At 43.0% G+C, this 14917-nt stretch overlaps 1 protein-coding gene; it reads right to left on the bottom strand.

Moving 5' to 3' along the window:
- LOC144065528 (uncharacterized) overlaps positions 1-14917 on the bottom strand; it is a 149661-nt gene that overhangs the window by 94338 nt on the left and 40406 nt on the right.

The following is a 14917-nucleotide window of genomic DNA, read 5'->3' as shown; positions in this document are numbered from 1 at the left end:
CGTATACATGGACGTATACATGGACGTATACATGGACGTATACATGGACGTATACATGGACGTATACATGGACGTATACATGGACGTATACATGGACGTATCCATGGACGTATCCATGGACGTATCCATGGACGTATCCATGGACGTATCCATGGACGTATCCATGGACGTATCCATGGACGTATCCATGGACGTATCCATGGACGTATCCATGGACGTATCCATGGACGTATCCATGGACGTATCCATGGACGTATCCATGGACGTATCCATGGACGTATCCATGGACGTATCCATGGACGTATCCATGGACGTATCCATGGACGTATCCATGGACGTATCCATGGACGTATCCATGGACGTATCCATGGACGTATCCATGGACGTATCCATGGACGTATCCATGGACGTATCCATGGACGTATCCATGGACGTATCCATGGACGTATCCATGGACGTATCCATGGACGTATCCATGGACGTATCCATGGACGTCTCCATGTACGTCTCCATGTACGTCTCCATGGACGTCTCCATGTACGTCTCCATGGACGTCTCCATGTACGTCTCCATGTACGTCTCCATGTACGTCTCCATGTACGTCTCCATGTACGTCTCCATGTACGTCTCCATGTACGTCTCCATGTACGTCTCCATGTACGTCTCCATGTACGTCTCCATGTACGTCTCCATGTACGTCTCCATGTACGTCTCCATGTACGTCTCCATGTACGTCTCCATGTACGTCTCCATGTACGTCTCCATGTACGTCTCCATGTACGTCTCCATGTACGTCTCCATGTACGTCTCCATGTACGTCTCCATGTACGTCTCCATGTACGTCTCCATGTACGTCTCCATGTACGTCTCCATGTACGTCTCCATGTACGTCTCCATGTACGTCTCCATGTACGTCTCCATGTACGTCTCCATGTACGTCTCCATGTACGTCTCCATGTACGTCTCCATGTACGTCTCCATGTACGTCTCCATGTACGTCTCCATGTACGTCTCCATGTACGTCTCCATGTACGTCTCCATGTACGTCTCCATGTACGTCTCCATGTACGTCTCCATGTACGTCTCCATGTACGTCTCCATGTACGTCTCCATGTACGTCTCCATGTACGTCTCCATGTACGTCTCCATGTACGTCTCCATGTACGTCTCCATGTACGTCTCCATGTACGTCTCCATGTACGTCTCCATGTACGTCTCCATGTACGTCTCCATGTACGTCTCCATGTACGTCTCCATGTACGTCTCCATGTACGTCTCCATGTACGTCTCCATGTACGTCTCCATGTACGTCTCCATGTACGTCTCCATGTACGTCTCCATGTACGTCTCCATGTACGTCTCCATGTACGTCTCCATGTACGTCTCCATGTACGTCTCCATGTACGTCTCCATGTACGTCTCCATGTACGTCTCCATGTACGTCTCCATGTACGTCTCCATGTACGTCTCCATGTACGTCTCCATGTACGTCTCCATGTACGTCTCCATGTACGTCTCCATGTACGTCTCCATGTACGTCTCCATGTACGTCTCCATGTACGTCTCCATGTACGTCTCCATGTACGTCTCCATGTACGTCTCCATGTACGTCTCCATGTACGTCTCCATGTACGTCTCCATGTACGTCTCCATGTACGTCTCCATGTACGTCTCCATGTACGTCTCCATGTACGTCTCCATGTACGTCTCCATGTACGTCTCCATGTACGTCTCCATGTACGTCTCCATGTACGTCTCCATGTACGTCTCCATGTACGTCTCCATGTACGTCTCCATGTACGTCTCCATGTACGTCTCCATGTACGTCTCCATGTACGTCTCCATGTACGTCTCCATGTACGTCTCCATGTACGTCTCCATGTACGTCTCCATGTACGTCTCCATGTACGTCTCCATGTACGTCTCCATGTACGTCTCCATGTACGTCTCCATGTACGTCTCCATGTACGTCTCCATGTACGTCTCCATGTACGTCTCCATGTACGTCTCCATGTACGTCTCCATGTACGTCTCCATGTACGTCTCCATGTACGTCTCCATGTACGTCTCCATGTACGTCTCCATGTACGTCTCCATGTACGTCTCCATGTACGTCTCCATGTACGTCTCCATGTACGTCTCCATGTACGTCTCCATGTACGTCTCCATGTACGTCTCCATGTACGTCTCCATGTACGTCTCCATGTACGTCTCCATGTACGTCTCCATGTACGTCTCCATGTACGTCTCCATGTACGTCTCCATGTACGTCTCCATGTACGTCTCCATGTACGTCTCCATGTACGTCTCCATGTACGTCTCCATGTACGTCTCCATGTACGTCTCCATGTACGTCTCCATGTACGTCTCCATGTACGTCTCCATGTACGTCTCCATGTACGTCTCCATGTACGTCTCCATGTACGTCTCCATGTACGTCTCCATGTACGTCTCCATGTACGTCTCCATGTACGTCTCCATGTACGTCTCCATGTACGTCTCCATGTACGTCTCCATGTACGTCTCCATGTACGTCTCCATGTACGTCTCCATGTACGTCTCCATGTACGTCTCCATGTACGTCTCCATGTACGTATCCATGTGTGCACGCGTGCGTGCATACATTGGATTGGATTGGATAACTTTATTCATCCCGTATTCGGGAAATTTCGTTGTTCCAGTGGCAAGAGGGTGAGGATGCAGGAATAGGAAAGGCATTTTAGACATAAATAGATAGGTAATAAGTAGGTCAAGAAATAAATACATGAATAAATATATAATTAAATAAGCGTGTTGCTTAGCACATATATACATACATACATACACATAAATGTACATGCATGCATATGGTAGGTCTTAACACAGCCATTTTTTGTTAAAGAGCCTGACAGCTGATGGGAGGAAGGATCTGCGGAAGCGCTCCTTCCTGCAATGAGGGTGCCGCAGTCTATTGCTAAAGGAGCTTCAGAGGGACTCCACAGACTCATGCAGGGGGTGGGAGGTGCTGTCCATGATGGACATCATCCTGGTCAGCATCCTCCGCTCTCCCATGTGTGCATACATGCGTGCATACATGCGTGCATACATGCGTGCATACATGCGTGCATACATGCATGCATACATGCGTAAGTATATATATGTACGTATATATGTATATATATGTACTTTTCTAGCTTAAGCTACTTTATGACCTTAAATATCAGCCAAAATCATTTTCAAGACCTCGTTGAAGCTTTGCGGCCTACTTTAGCTCAGGCTGTTAGCATAAATCAAAGGAACAACTCTTCAAGTCGTCGAAGAACTTTGAAGCTTTGCGCCCTCTTTAATTTAGCCTAGCTACCAGCTATCAACGACGTCTCCATCAGAATTTACATGTGTGAAATGACCAGCAAAGTTCCACGAGGAAAACTCGACATTTTGCAAAATAATGCATGCAAAAGTTGTACTTCACAGACTAGAAGGTGGGTCCATTTTTATATCTATATATTCCCTTCATCATTAAGGCTTAATGGTAATTGTAGAAGTGCTATTTTTGTGCGCTGCAATTGCAAATTCAAGTACAGTAATCCCTCAGCATTTCACTACATCGCGGATATTTTCTGGGGAAAATGTTTTTTGTTTTTTAAATTATTTTTCAAGCGGAAGCAACTCCCATGTCTTCCGCTTGCTACTAGGACTCAAAACAGAAGATTTTTATTTTAAGTTCATAAAAATGTGAAACGCGGCCCAGAGGAGCGAGTGGTTAGCGCGTCGGCATCACAGCTCTGGGGTTGCGGGTTCAAATCCAGGTCAAGTCCACCTGTGTGGAGTTTGCATGTTCTCCCCAGGCCTGCGTGGGTTTCCTCCAGGTACTCCGGTTTCCTCCCACACTCCAAAGACATGCATAGACTTTGCATAGTAAGGCTTTTTTTCAACAAAAAAAAAAACATTTTATAGTGACGCATGTTGGTTTTTCTCCGGGTACTTCGGTTTCCTCCCACATTCCAAAGACATGGTAGGCTGATTGGACACTCTAAATTGCTCCTAGGTTTGAGTGTGAGTGTAAATGGTTGTCTGTCTTGTTGTGCCCTGCGATTGGCTGGCCAACAATTCAGGGTGCCCCCCGCCTCTGGCCCAAAGTCAGCTGGGATAGGCTCCAGCACCCCCCTCAACGTTGGTCTGGGCAGAAAGACAACCTGAGCGCACTGAGTACCAGTGTGAGCGACATCATCGGTACTCGGAAGATTCGCCTAAAGATGTTTCGCCGACGGACGTTTGACAGACAGGCAGGTCGCCGAATGGACGTTCCGCCGAACGTTCCGGCCGTTTGGCCGAATGAACGTTCGGCCGAATGAACGTTCGGCCGAATGAACGTTCGGCCGAATGAACGTTCGGCCGAACGGAGGTTTCGCTGAAACGGGATTCGCGCGCTCGCCCCGCCCCCGGATCGTGTGTGTACAAGTTTTTCAACCTCGGCCCGCGGGCCATATACGGCCCGTTAGGATTTTTAATCCAGCCCGCCGTTGGCGTTGTCCAAATTATAGAAAAATTCAATGATTCATTTCCCTTTGCCGCTCATCACTCTCAATTTATTAGTGTACCATCAATGGCAGCCCGGGAATAAGCACTCTTGGGGGGGCAGATGTAGCAGAACCGAGACGTAAAATGACAGCAATCGGGTCAAATCCATCTTAAAACAGCATTTAATGATTAAATACAAATACTGGAGCTCTTTAGACATTAGAACCGAGCTCAGGGAAGTGAATTCCTCGGTAAAATGTCGCGATGGAGGCAAAAAAACGTCTTTATACGTCCATTCGCCAAACGGCTCAAAATGCTCTCAAATTCGGTCAAATCCAGCTGAAAACAGCGTTTAATGATTAAATACAAATACTATTATTTGTATTTGATGGAATAATGTTTAAAACCTTTTAAATCATTATTAGTAATATTTAATTAAAATAGGAAAACATCTTTCAACATAACTGCTTACACGTGCAAGGAGGTACCTTGTGACGTCGTCTTAGTCCACAAGGCATTCTAAATTGTAGTAACAGAATCATTGTATTTAATCGCGACACTCGAAAAACATGTTTATGTAATCAGTACAATAACACCGTAGATGGTTAGAAAAACAACTGTGTGAGAATTGCCGAAGTAAGCAAAAAAGTTGAACAAGGCACCCAAACACCGGCGTGAAGAATTGCATAATATTTTCATTATAAGGTAAACAAAGCATTCTAAAGTAAACCAAGCAGTATTATAATGTAAACAAAGCATTATAAAGTAAACCAAGCAGTATTATAATGTAAACAAAGCACTATTATAATGTAAACAAAGCATCCGTATTTTCAAACAATAATGCGATTATCACCATCTGCTGCTGGAGTCCCGTCAAAACAGTCCCGTTGTGTTCTGCCGAAAAGCGTGTGTGAAAACAATGTGTCCTCGAGCTGTGGGGCCTTGAGGAGACGATGTGGAGGAAAAATGTCCATGGTTCCATGAATTGGTTTATAGCCTTATTACTTATTGAAAATGCTTACAACACATATAGAACATTCCATAATAAACCCAACATTTCCCTCCTTTTACTATATGTTTGTTATTCATTTTATGGCAAATCCGAGATGAGAGGGATATCTCCGTTGGCTGTTTTAATTTTACCCGCTTAGGCTCTACTCGTTCGGCAGGTCTGAAAAGCAGAAAACAAAATCATTTTCGCCCAATTCATCCTCGGAATTACCATGCTCCTGAAATTCACTACTCCCCTCAGTACGTTTCATCAGCAGAGGATATAATTCATGCAATTTAGAATTTGTAGGGTGATCGCAGTGGTTATAAGTCGGCTTATCAAAGATCTTAAGCAGGGAATAATACAACACCCACATAATGTCAAAATCGTAGCAAAAAGGGCTACGGAAAATGCAACAGATTGGGCCAAATCCTTATACTTTCCAAAGGACTTATGCCACCAGCTCTCCCAGGCGGATGCTCCGACTCCAGAATGCTTCTTCATATTGCGGTTGAGGGTCTGCAGGCCATCAATTGCGCTGGTGAGGGACCCCCCGGGTGACGTAATGTTCGGTATGTAAGTGCAACACTCATCTCCGAACATTGCACACACGCCCCCTTGCTCCGCGAGCAGCATATCAACTGCTATGCGATCCTGGAATGCCATTAGACTAGTGGCTGCCAGCTGTTTGTGAAAAGAAGAAGCCAGCCTAGCTGTTTATTACAGCAAACACAAACATAGCTCTCTACTACACATCCCTTTGTTTTTTCTCATGTTTTATTCTGCATGTTTTTGTTTGTATTGTTTATAATATTGTATACATTTCTACAACTACCATTAAGCCTTAATGATTAAGGGAATATTTGCATATTAAAAAAACTGAACTTACCTTCTAGTCTGTGAAGGACAACTTTTGCATGCATTATTTTGCATAGTGTTGAGTTTTCATCGTGAAACTTTGCTGGTCTTTTCCCACATGCAAATTCTGATGGAGACGCCATTGATAGCTGCTAGCTAGGCTAAGCTAAAGAAGGCCGCAAAGCTCCAAAGTTCGTGAAGACTTGTTCCTTCGATACATGCTAGCAGGCTAAGTGGAAGAAGGCCGTAAAGCAGGGGTCACCAAACTACGGCCTGCGGGCCGGATCCGGCCCGCCGGCACATTTGGACCGGCCCTCTGAACAATACCAGAGACGCTATCGGATTTATTTTCCTATTTGGCCTTGAAGACTGGGACGTTTTAATCTCGTGTTTGGTTCATTGCACCCCTGCTGAGCCCACAAATCATCCCAGTGAAGCGGGCCTTCGCATTGCTCCTTTGGTGACACGCGCGGGGAGAGTGTTTGCCTTTGATGCATGCGGGCATTCCACCGTTGCATGCGTGAGCAGAGTGTTAGCGAGACATCTGGACGATCGCAGGTGAGGGCGGAGCCCTGGTACCATCGCTATTGCGATGCTATTCAAGCATATAAAAACTGCAACCTGAACCTGTTTGAGAACGGAATAATGGCGAAAAGGTTAGTTAAGGGAAAAATTGATTCAGAATGCAGGGTATTTAACCTGCAGTGGACAAACGATTATTTTTTTGTTCAATGCAAAGAAAAGGCTGTTTGTCTCATCTGTCAAGAGACGGTGGCAGTATTCAAAGAATACAATCTTCGCCGGCACTACGAATCCCGTCACAAAGACAAGTATGATAGCGTGCAAGGCCAAATACGAGCAGACAAACTCTCAAAGCTAAAAGTTGGACTATTATCTCAGCAGACTACATTTCTATGCCAAGCTCAGCTGAACCAGGCATCCGTTCGGGCCAGCTTTCGGGTTGCTAAACTGATAGCAAGCAACGGTAAGCCTTTCACTGACGGAGAGTTTTTTAAGAAATGTATGGATGTTGTCATGGAGGAAGTGTGTCCCGAGAAGAAAGATGCATTTAATGCCGTAAGTCTGTCGGCGAGTACAATGACCAGACGCGTTGAAGAAATTGGGAATAATGTATATGCCCAGCTGCAGCAGAAGACGAGAGAATTTGACTTTTTTTCATTAGCACTGGATGAAAGCACGGACGTGCAAGACACAGCGCAACTGCTCATTTTTATTCGTGGAGTTAGCGCAAACTTTGAGATATGCGAGGATCTGGCAGCCCTCCAAAGTCTCAAAGGGACCACAACGGGAGAGGATATTTTTGACAAAGTGTGCCAAACCATGGAGAAGTTGGACCTGGACTGGTCAAAGCTGGCTAGCATCACGACTGACGGGGCTCCTAGCATGGTGGGCGAAACTCGCGGTTTAATAGGACGCATGAACCGTGAGTTGGAAAAAAGGGGTCTCACCGCCCCGCTACGAGTCCACTGCCTAATTCACCAGCAAGCACTGTGCTGCAAAGTGTTGACGTGGGATTCTGTAATGAAGGTTGTGGTGTCGTGTATAAACTTCATCAGGGCAAAGGGAGAAGAGTGTGCATGGCACAACAGAAAGTTAATGTTCCATGGCTTTTTTTCTATGAAGAACCCAGAGAGAGTTATTTAGATATTATTTCATAAATAGTGTTATTTATTTCCTGTTTTTTCTGTGAAGAACTCAGAGAGGGTTATTTAGTTATTATTTATTTTATTAATATTGTTATTATTTGTTTCCTGACTTTCTCTGTAAAGAACCTGGAAAGGGTTATTTGGTTATGTGTGGCTTTCTGGAAAACAATACATTTTTTAAGCTCCCCTACGATCGTCACACTTTTTCTGTTACAAACTGACACCGGCAACCCATCAGAGAAGGGAAAAGTTATGTGGCCCTCACAGGAAAAAGTTTGGGGACCCCTGCTGTAATGTAATAAATAGCTTGACTGGTTTCCCCCATATACAAACTTCACTTACTTCCCACAAGTGAACATAAGAAGGTTGACTTGATTCCAAAACAATAGAAAGACTGTGTAACTGTGAAATATGAACTGTATTCTTATATCTTGCACCCTTCTGCACTCTTATGAATTTAGTCACTAGAATAGATTTTTTACTGACACCTACAGGTCAAGGCCTGTCATCACTTTGTATATAACCCACCCCTTTCGTGTTCCCGCCTAAAGTTTGTCTCCGCCTAACTTCTATTAAATACCATCACCGACCGAGCGGACGGCGTATCTGGTTGGGGAACCTCGACGTGGACGCTGGCTCTGTCCGTCCGCTCGCCCCCTTCTTAGGAAGGGTGGGGGCTAGCCAAGGGGGCTAGCCAAGAACAAAGGAAGCGGAGCGGGCAGCGACCATTTTGAGAGCGGTCGAGATGGGGCCTCCCTTTCCAGATAACCTCCATTCGGCCGGGAGTCAAAACTACCACGTGTTTTGCTGCTTCCTCTGTATGAAGATTATTGTCGAGGCAACCTAGCTTTGACAGTAACCTAAAAAAAAAAAGGAAAAAAATACAAAAGGAAAACCAAGCTGGATTCTTCACAGGAGTTAAAAAAACATCTCTCCAGCCTGGCACACAAAAAAGGGCACTCGTTCCCTGCAATAGTTACATTCACATTCAGAAACAAATAAATAAATGTATATTTTTAAATAGAATTGAACCACCATCTTCCCCTGTTGGCAAGGATTAATATATTAAGCCTGTACCCTTTACAGCAATTAAGCCATATAAAATGCATGCTAATCAAGAACTCCAAATTCATTCAATAATGTGAATAATACCCCAATCTAGTAGTCTTTTGCAAACATTTAACATTACATTCCCTTTGTAGTTTGTCCTATAAAACTTTCTTACTCAATGTTTTTCCAATAGTTACACATAAAATAAAAATCTACCAATAATCCCCTTCAACATCAAAAAGATAAAAACAATTTAACGTTAATTACAGACATGAAGTTACCGTATTTTCACACCTGTAGAAAGAAAACAATCTTTTATATAATAATTTGTCAAATTGTTCAAATTAATGTATTCATTAAATCTGAGCAAATAACGCTTCACTTTTTTGTTACCTTTGAATTTGGAAGGCTGATTTTGTCAACAAAAAGACCCAAAAAGTATTTTTCACCAAAAAGAGAGCTTTATTGAAACTACCAAAAAGATGACACGTTAAATTACAGATTAAAAAGTGTAAACAAGATTTTCAGAATGCAAAATACAATTACACTTCGATTACAATGATCTTTCATACAGAATTTGAAAAAGCAAGTGTTAGGTTCATCCAATTGTAGGTTTATCCTTAGGTTTTTCCGTATTCAGCTTTCAATAAAAAGGCATCGGAAGTCATATCTTTGTTTAATTCTTGCAAGAGAGAATACATCCATCCGCGTCTCCGGCCAAGATCATTCTAACAACTCGAAGTCCGTTTCGCTAATTTAATCATAAGATTTTCACGCCATGCCCCACAGAAGTCTAAACATTCGTAGAGTCTCACAACAATTTTTTACAGTTATCAAAACAATTGTAGGACATTCCCCCCTATATTATAAATTTGCACATGATCTCCTTAATAAAACTTCCTTTCGGCTTTATTCCATTAATTCATTTTATGGCAAAAAATAGAAATGGGGAGGAAATGTCCGTTTCCGTTGGCTTTAGTTTTACCCGCTCACTGGCACGGCTGGTCTGAAAAGCAAAAAACAAAATCATTTTCGCCCAATTCATCCTCGCAATTACCATGCTCTTGAAATTCACTGCTGTCGTCAGCACGCTTCATTAGTAGGGGATACAATTCATGCAATTTAGAATTTGTAGGGGCAATCGCAGTGGTTATAAGTCGGCTCATCAAAGATCTTAAGCAGGGAATAATACAACACCCACATAATGTCGTAGCAAAAAGGGCTAATTGGGCCAAATAAAAAGGACATGCCACCAGCTTTCCAAGGCGGAATTCTCCGACTCCAGAATGCTTCTTCATATTGCGGTTGAGGATCTGCAGGCCACTAATGGCCTGGGTGAGGGACCCACCGGGTGACGTGTTGTTGAGTGCAACATTTTCAAACATTGCATACGCCCCCTTGCTCCGCAAGCAGCATATCAACGGCTATGCGATCCTGGAACGCCATAAGACTGGTGGCTGCCAATTGTTCCTTTATCGCCACAAATCCCTGTTCAGTATAGTTTCCAAGTTTTTGGACATTGTAATGCAGGTAATTTATCCAATCAACATTTTTGTTTGGAGTAATTAAAAGAAAAATATACTCCCAACCTGCTGCGATCTGATTAGCCAACTTATACTCATCTGGTACGCCCCGTGGATGCCAATCGCATCAATGTATGTCGGATCACCCTCTCTCCATGCCGATCGACGCCGTCGCGAGGGGCCCGCCATCATGCCGGATTTCTGTGCAGCCAATTGTATCTCCTCTACTGTAGATGGAAAAACAGACACTGGTAATAGCAGTGAGACCAAGGCACAAAGTCCTGCTGCATTTTGGCAGGCGTCGTATAATTTGTTTTGGCCGCACCACCACCATAGGTCAGAACGTGGTATCAGGGGTGGAGTCTGTTTTAGGACGTGGGTCACATTTATCGCTCCCAGTGCCGGACCGTGCCCTGTGAGGACTAAGCAGGTAAAATGATTAAACGCGACATGTGTTGAAAAGTTAGGCTTGTCCTTTGCTGCCGTTGTAACTGGGTAGACATTATTCCATTTCATACATTTTGGGCTTACATCTTCTTTTGTCATTATCTCCTTTACACAATCAGGGGTAATTTGCGCGGGTACTACTCTTAAGAGAGGTCGGCCCCCTACATGTTATACAGGTTTGATTTATAATAGCTGCATTTTCCATCAACAATAACCAATTATTTCTTACCGCCTCCCGTTTGGGAACTCCCCGTTGCAGAAATGAATTCTCTGGTCATCTCAGATTTTAATTTTACTATGGCGGATCCGGGTGTTTCCATCTCTGACGACCTTCTTACCGTCTCCATAGACATGGTTCTCCACCTGCCCATGGACTTAGGAAAAACGTCAGACAAAGATCCACAAGTTAATTTGTCAGTCTGAATTATGATTTGTAATGCCCCCACCGCATGGGTTAATTTTGTCGAAGGCCTGATGGTTTTTTCGCACGTGTGTGTCATCCAAGCTTGCCAATCTAGACCAGTTTCTGCAACAAGGTTTCCCCAATCTGTTTTAGGACTGTTATGTACCACACATATTCTATAAAATCCATGTGTATCCTTTGAAATGGATATGTAGCTTTTGTAGCTTGACATAAGGGGGGAATCGCCCGTTTTTTGGCCATATATCTGCATATAGATTGAATATATAACCTCCCCCTTTTTTGAGGCATGAAATTTACCATGACTCAAAATGATAGCCCTCCTAGATAAGTCTTTTGTTTTTGTTTAGTCCCCCAGGTTCCCAAAATTTCCCATTGCAGAAATCAAAAAATTTCATTTGGCGAAATTCTTTTCTTTTTGTTTCTGTCCTACTCTGCCACCGCCGTCCTTGAAAGGCTTATCAGCGATTTCAGAAATATTCCACCTTGATATTAGAATATTGATATATCTTGGTGGCCAGCCAATTAAAACACAAAAGACAGACACTCATCCACGCTCACACTCATAATCAAGGAATTTGCTTTGAGTGCTCCCCCAATCATCCACAATTTTGGTTTGTTGAAGTAAAACTGGAGTACCCAGAGAAAACCTACGAATTCTTGAGGACACCAGGAATACTCCACACTCCGGAAGGTCTGGATCCACTCCGCATTAGTAGATCCTCGAACCGCAAGATTGATGCCTGAAGAAACTAGATAATTAATGTATTAGATTCACATGCCACATATCTAAAAATAGAAATTTGTTCAATTGCCACCGCCCCTTACCCCAGTCAGTCAGCATGTAGACTGCCATGCGAGTGGCTGTGATTAACTATCTATTCGCCAATAATGCAATAACGGAAAAGTTGTGACACATTGAAATACACACACACCCCCTTTTAGTATTTTAACCGTTTGTAAAAACTTTATCTCATTGTTCTGCATTAAGTTACACCCCCTTTCAATGTTATCGAATTTTGCCCATTCTAGTCAACCCATCTACTTAAAGCATTTCTCCAAGGTTGATATTTTATAATTTGGAGATGTTATTTTTAAAACATAGACATTATTTCATCACTTGTTTCACACCATGAAAGGCCCCACCTGAATTTGTTGTAGATATTCCCCTTTATCTAAGCTTGTTATCGCCAATCGTTATCACCGTAACATTCAGGTGTATTAACCCCATAATTGCAATGCAGTAAGTTTTGGCTAAATTCTTCATTTGTATGCCCCTAAAGCAATAGGCAGTAACGTCCCAATAGTCATCAATATGACCTAAACCAAAGCATCTGCCCCCTTCAGGTCAAACAGGGAACGTATTTTGTGCACTTAAAGACGCTCCATGTTTCTTCTAGGGAAACTATGCCTATCTTAAATCAATTATCTTATCTACCCCAGCCAGGTTCAATTTACCTAATAATTTGGACGAATGCCACGAAATTTCTCATGCCATTTTTGCATTGCACAAGAGAAATCTACAATAAGTAAATGAGAGAAATCAACCTTTTACCAGGCATTTCCTAATTACAATTTTCAATGCTTAATAAAGGATCCACAAATTGTCACCAATATGCCATAATATTGTAAAAAAAATCCATTCATTTTTCTTTAACCAGCCAATCTCCTATATTAAAGTATTTTGAACAATCCAAACATTCAAAAACAGTAATAATCTCGTTCTATCCTCCAAAATCTAGCTCTCTTCAATTAAGAGCCCTTTGAACATCACAAAAGAAAAAAAGAAAATAATAATAATAGTATTATTCCCAATTCCAAAGCTTTCACCAAATCAATCTTTGCCAAACAGATTTTCTATCTTATTAAATCCCAAAAATAAATGCGAAGGTCATTGCGGAAACCCTGCTGCTTTTATTATGAAGTGTTTAACGGAAGCGCGCTCTTAGCCGCTAACTGTGACCTTCACGTATGCTGCGAAGCAGCTTATCTTTTGTTGATATTCCTAAGCGACCTTTTTTTCTTTCTGCGCACAATGTTTCACCTCCTGTGTACAATTACAACGCTTTTTAGAGAAGACTAAATCAATTCCTCTCCCGATATCCAACTATATCACCATAGTTTGCCAAGACCCCATAATCACAATATGCTGCAAGCACAACTATATCATAGCAAAACCCATTTCTGCCCTCAAGTTTGCTTCAGCACCCCCAAGGCCAATTATTGTAATGTCTTCACGGAAGGGGTCCAAAAAATTAGTCGCTCGTGCGGTCTGCGCGCATACTGAATGCCTAACACCGTCAAATCAGCCGCTACGCGGTCCACATGTTTTTTGCATTCAAATCAGCAGCAAAGACAGCCGCACTCCCCTGCAGCCAAAGCATTATTCGGCAAGTTTAGAGTATGACCAAAACGCAGTTTTGGCAACCCCGCTAAACATTTAATTGGTCGTTTTGTATTTCTTTTCTATTGTTAATCAAAACATTCCCGCTGACAGGATAAAACCAAGACAATCCGCAATAAGCCATTTCATTCTATTAAATTGACAGTACATTTAGGTACTATTAACAAAGTATGCCTAGGACTTGGAAATAACCATTTTAATTGCCGTTTTACAACTTTCAGCATCACACAAAAAAATCCAATTGAATTCATTCACAAAGAATGTGATCTCTGGTTTAAAATTAACTCAACATCCTCATGTTCAAAATCCTCATTCAAATCATTTTGAGCAGGCCTGCCTTGTTTTTAGAGACTTTTTGTCCAGGCAATCACGCACATAGCATTTTTGAAAACCCGATTTCATTTGTTTTTTCCAACTTCTTGGCTTACATCTATCCTCTCCCGTCAGCCGAGTAGCCCGCGCTATCTTTTATTTTTTATTTCACACAACAGACCCGTTTTATCACTCTTTTTTTTCTGTGGAACAAGCCGCCTCGCTTGTATCTCCCTTCACATATTATATAGATTACTTCTATGCTTAGTGCGTATTTTATCCTGCAGGTTTTAATATTTCATGCATATTTAAGCTGGCCAGCAAACCCATATTTGTTTATCCATAAATTTAGGTGTTTAACCCTTGTAGCGCTTTGATTTTCAACAAATTTCATCTTTACACGGCAGACGCTGTTTTGGATCGTCGTCGCCAGCCGCTTTTACATTTGCGCTACCCATTTTAGGAGGGAGCGCGCGCGCACTTAGTTATCAGTTAGCAAATTCTTTTTCCGCGGAACGACACACGTAACACACGCAACACAAATGTATACCCTAGCCTGATATACTGTCAGAGTTATATTTGTACCTTTCCGGACCGCGGCACAGGACACCCCGAACTGCCCCAAGTTTTATAGACTCATGCTCTGTCTCTTTACCTGGCATCGACTAGTATACCCAGGGTTTTACGCAGTCCCCCTGGACGCGAGTCTCATTTCAAAAAATGGACCTCACGTGCAATGCCCCT

Source organism: Stigmatopora argus, chromosome 20, assembly GCF_051989625.1.
Source record: "Stigmatopora argus isolate UIUO_Sarg chromosome 20, RoL_Sarg_1.0, whole genome shotgun sequence".
Taxonomy (NCBI): Eukaryota; Metazoa; Chordata; class Actinopteri; order Syngnathiformes; family Syngnathidae; genus Stigmatopora; species Stigmatopora argus.
The sequence above is the reverse complement of the archived record's forward strand: the minus strand, read 5'-3'. Positions and strand labels throughout refer to the sequence as shown.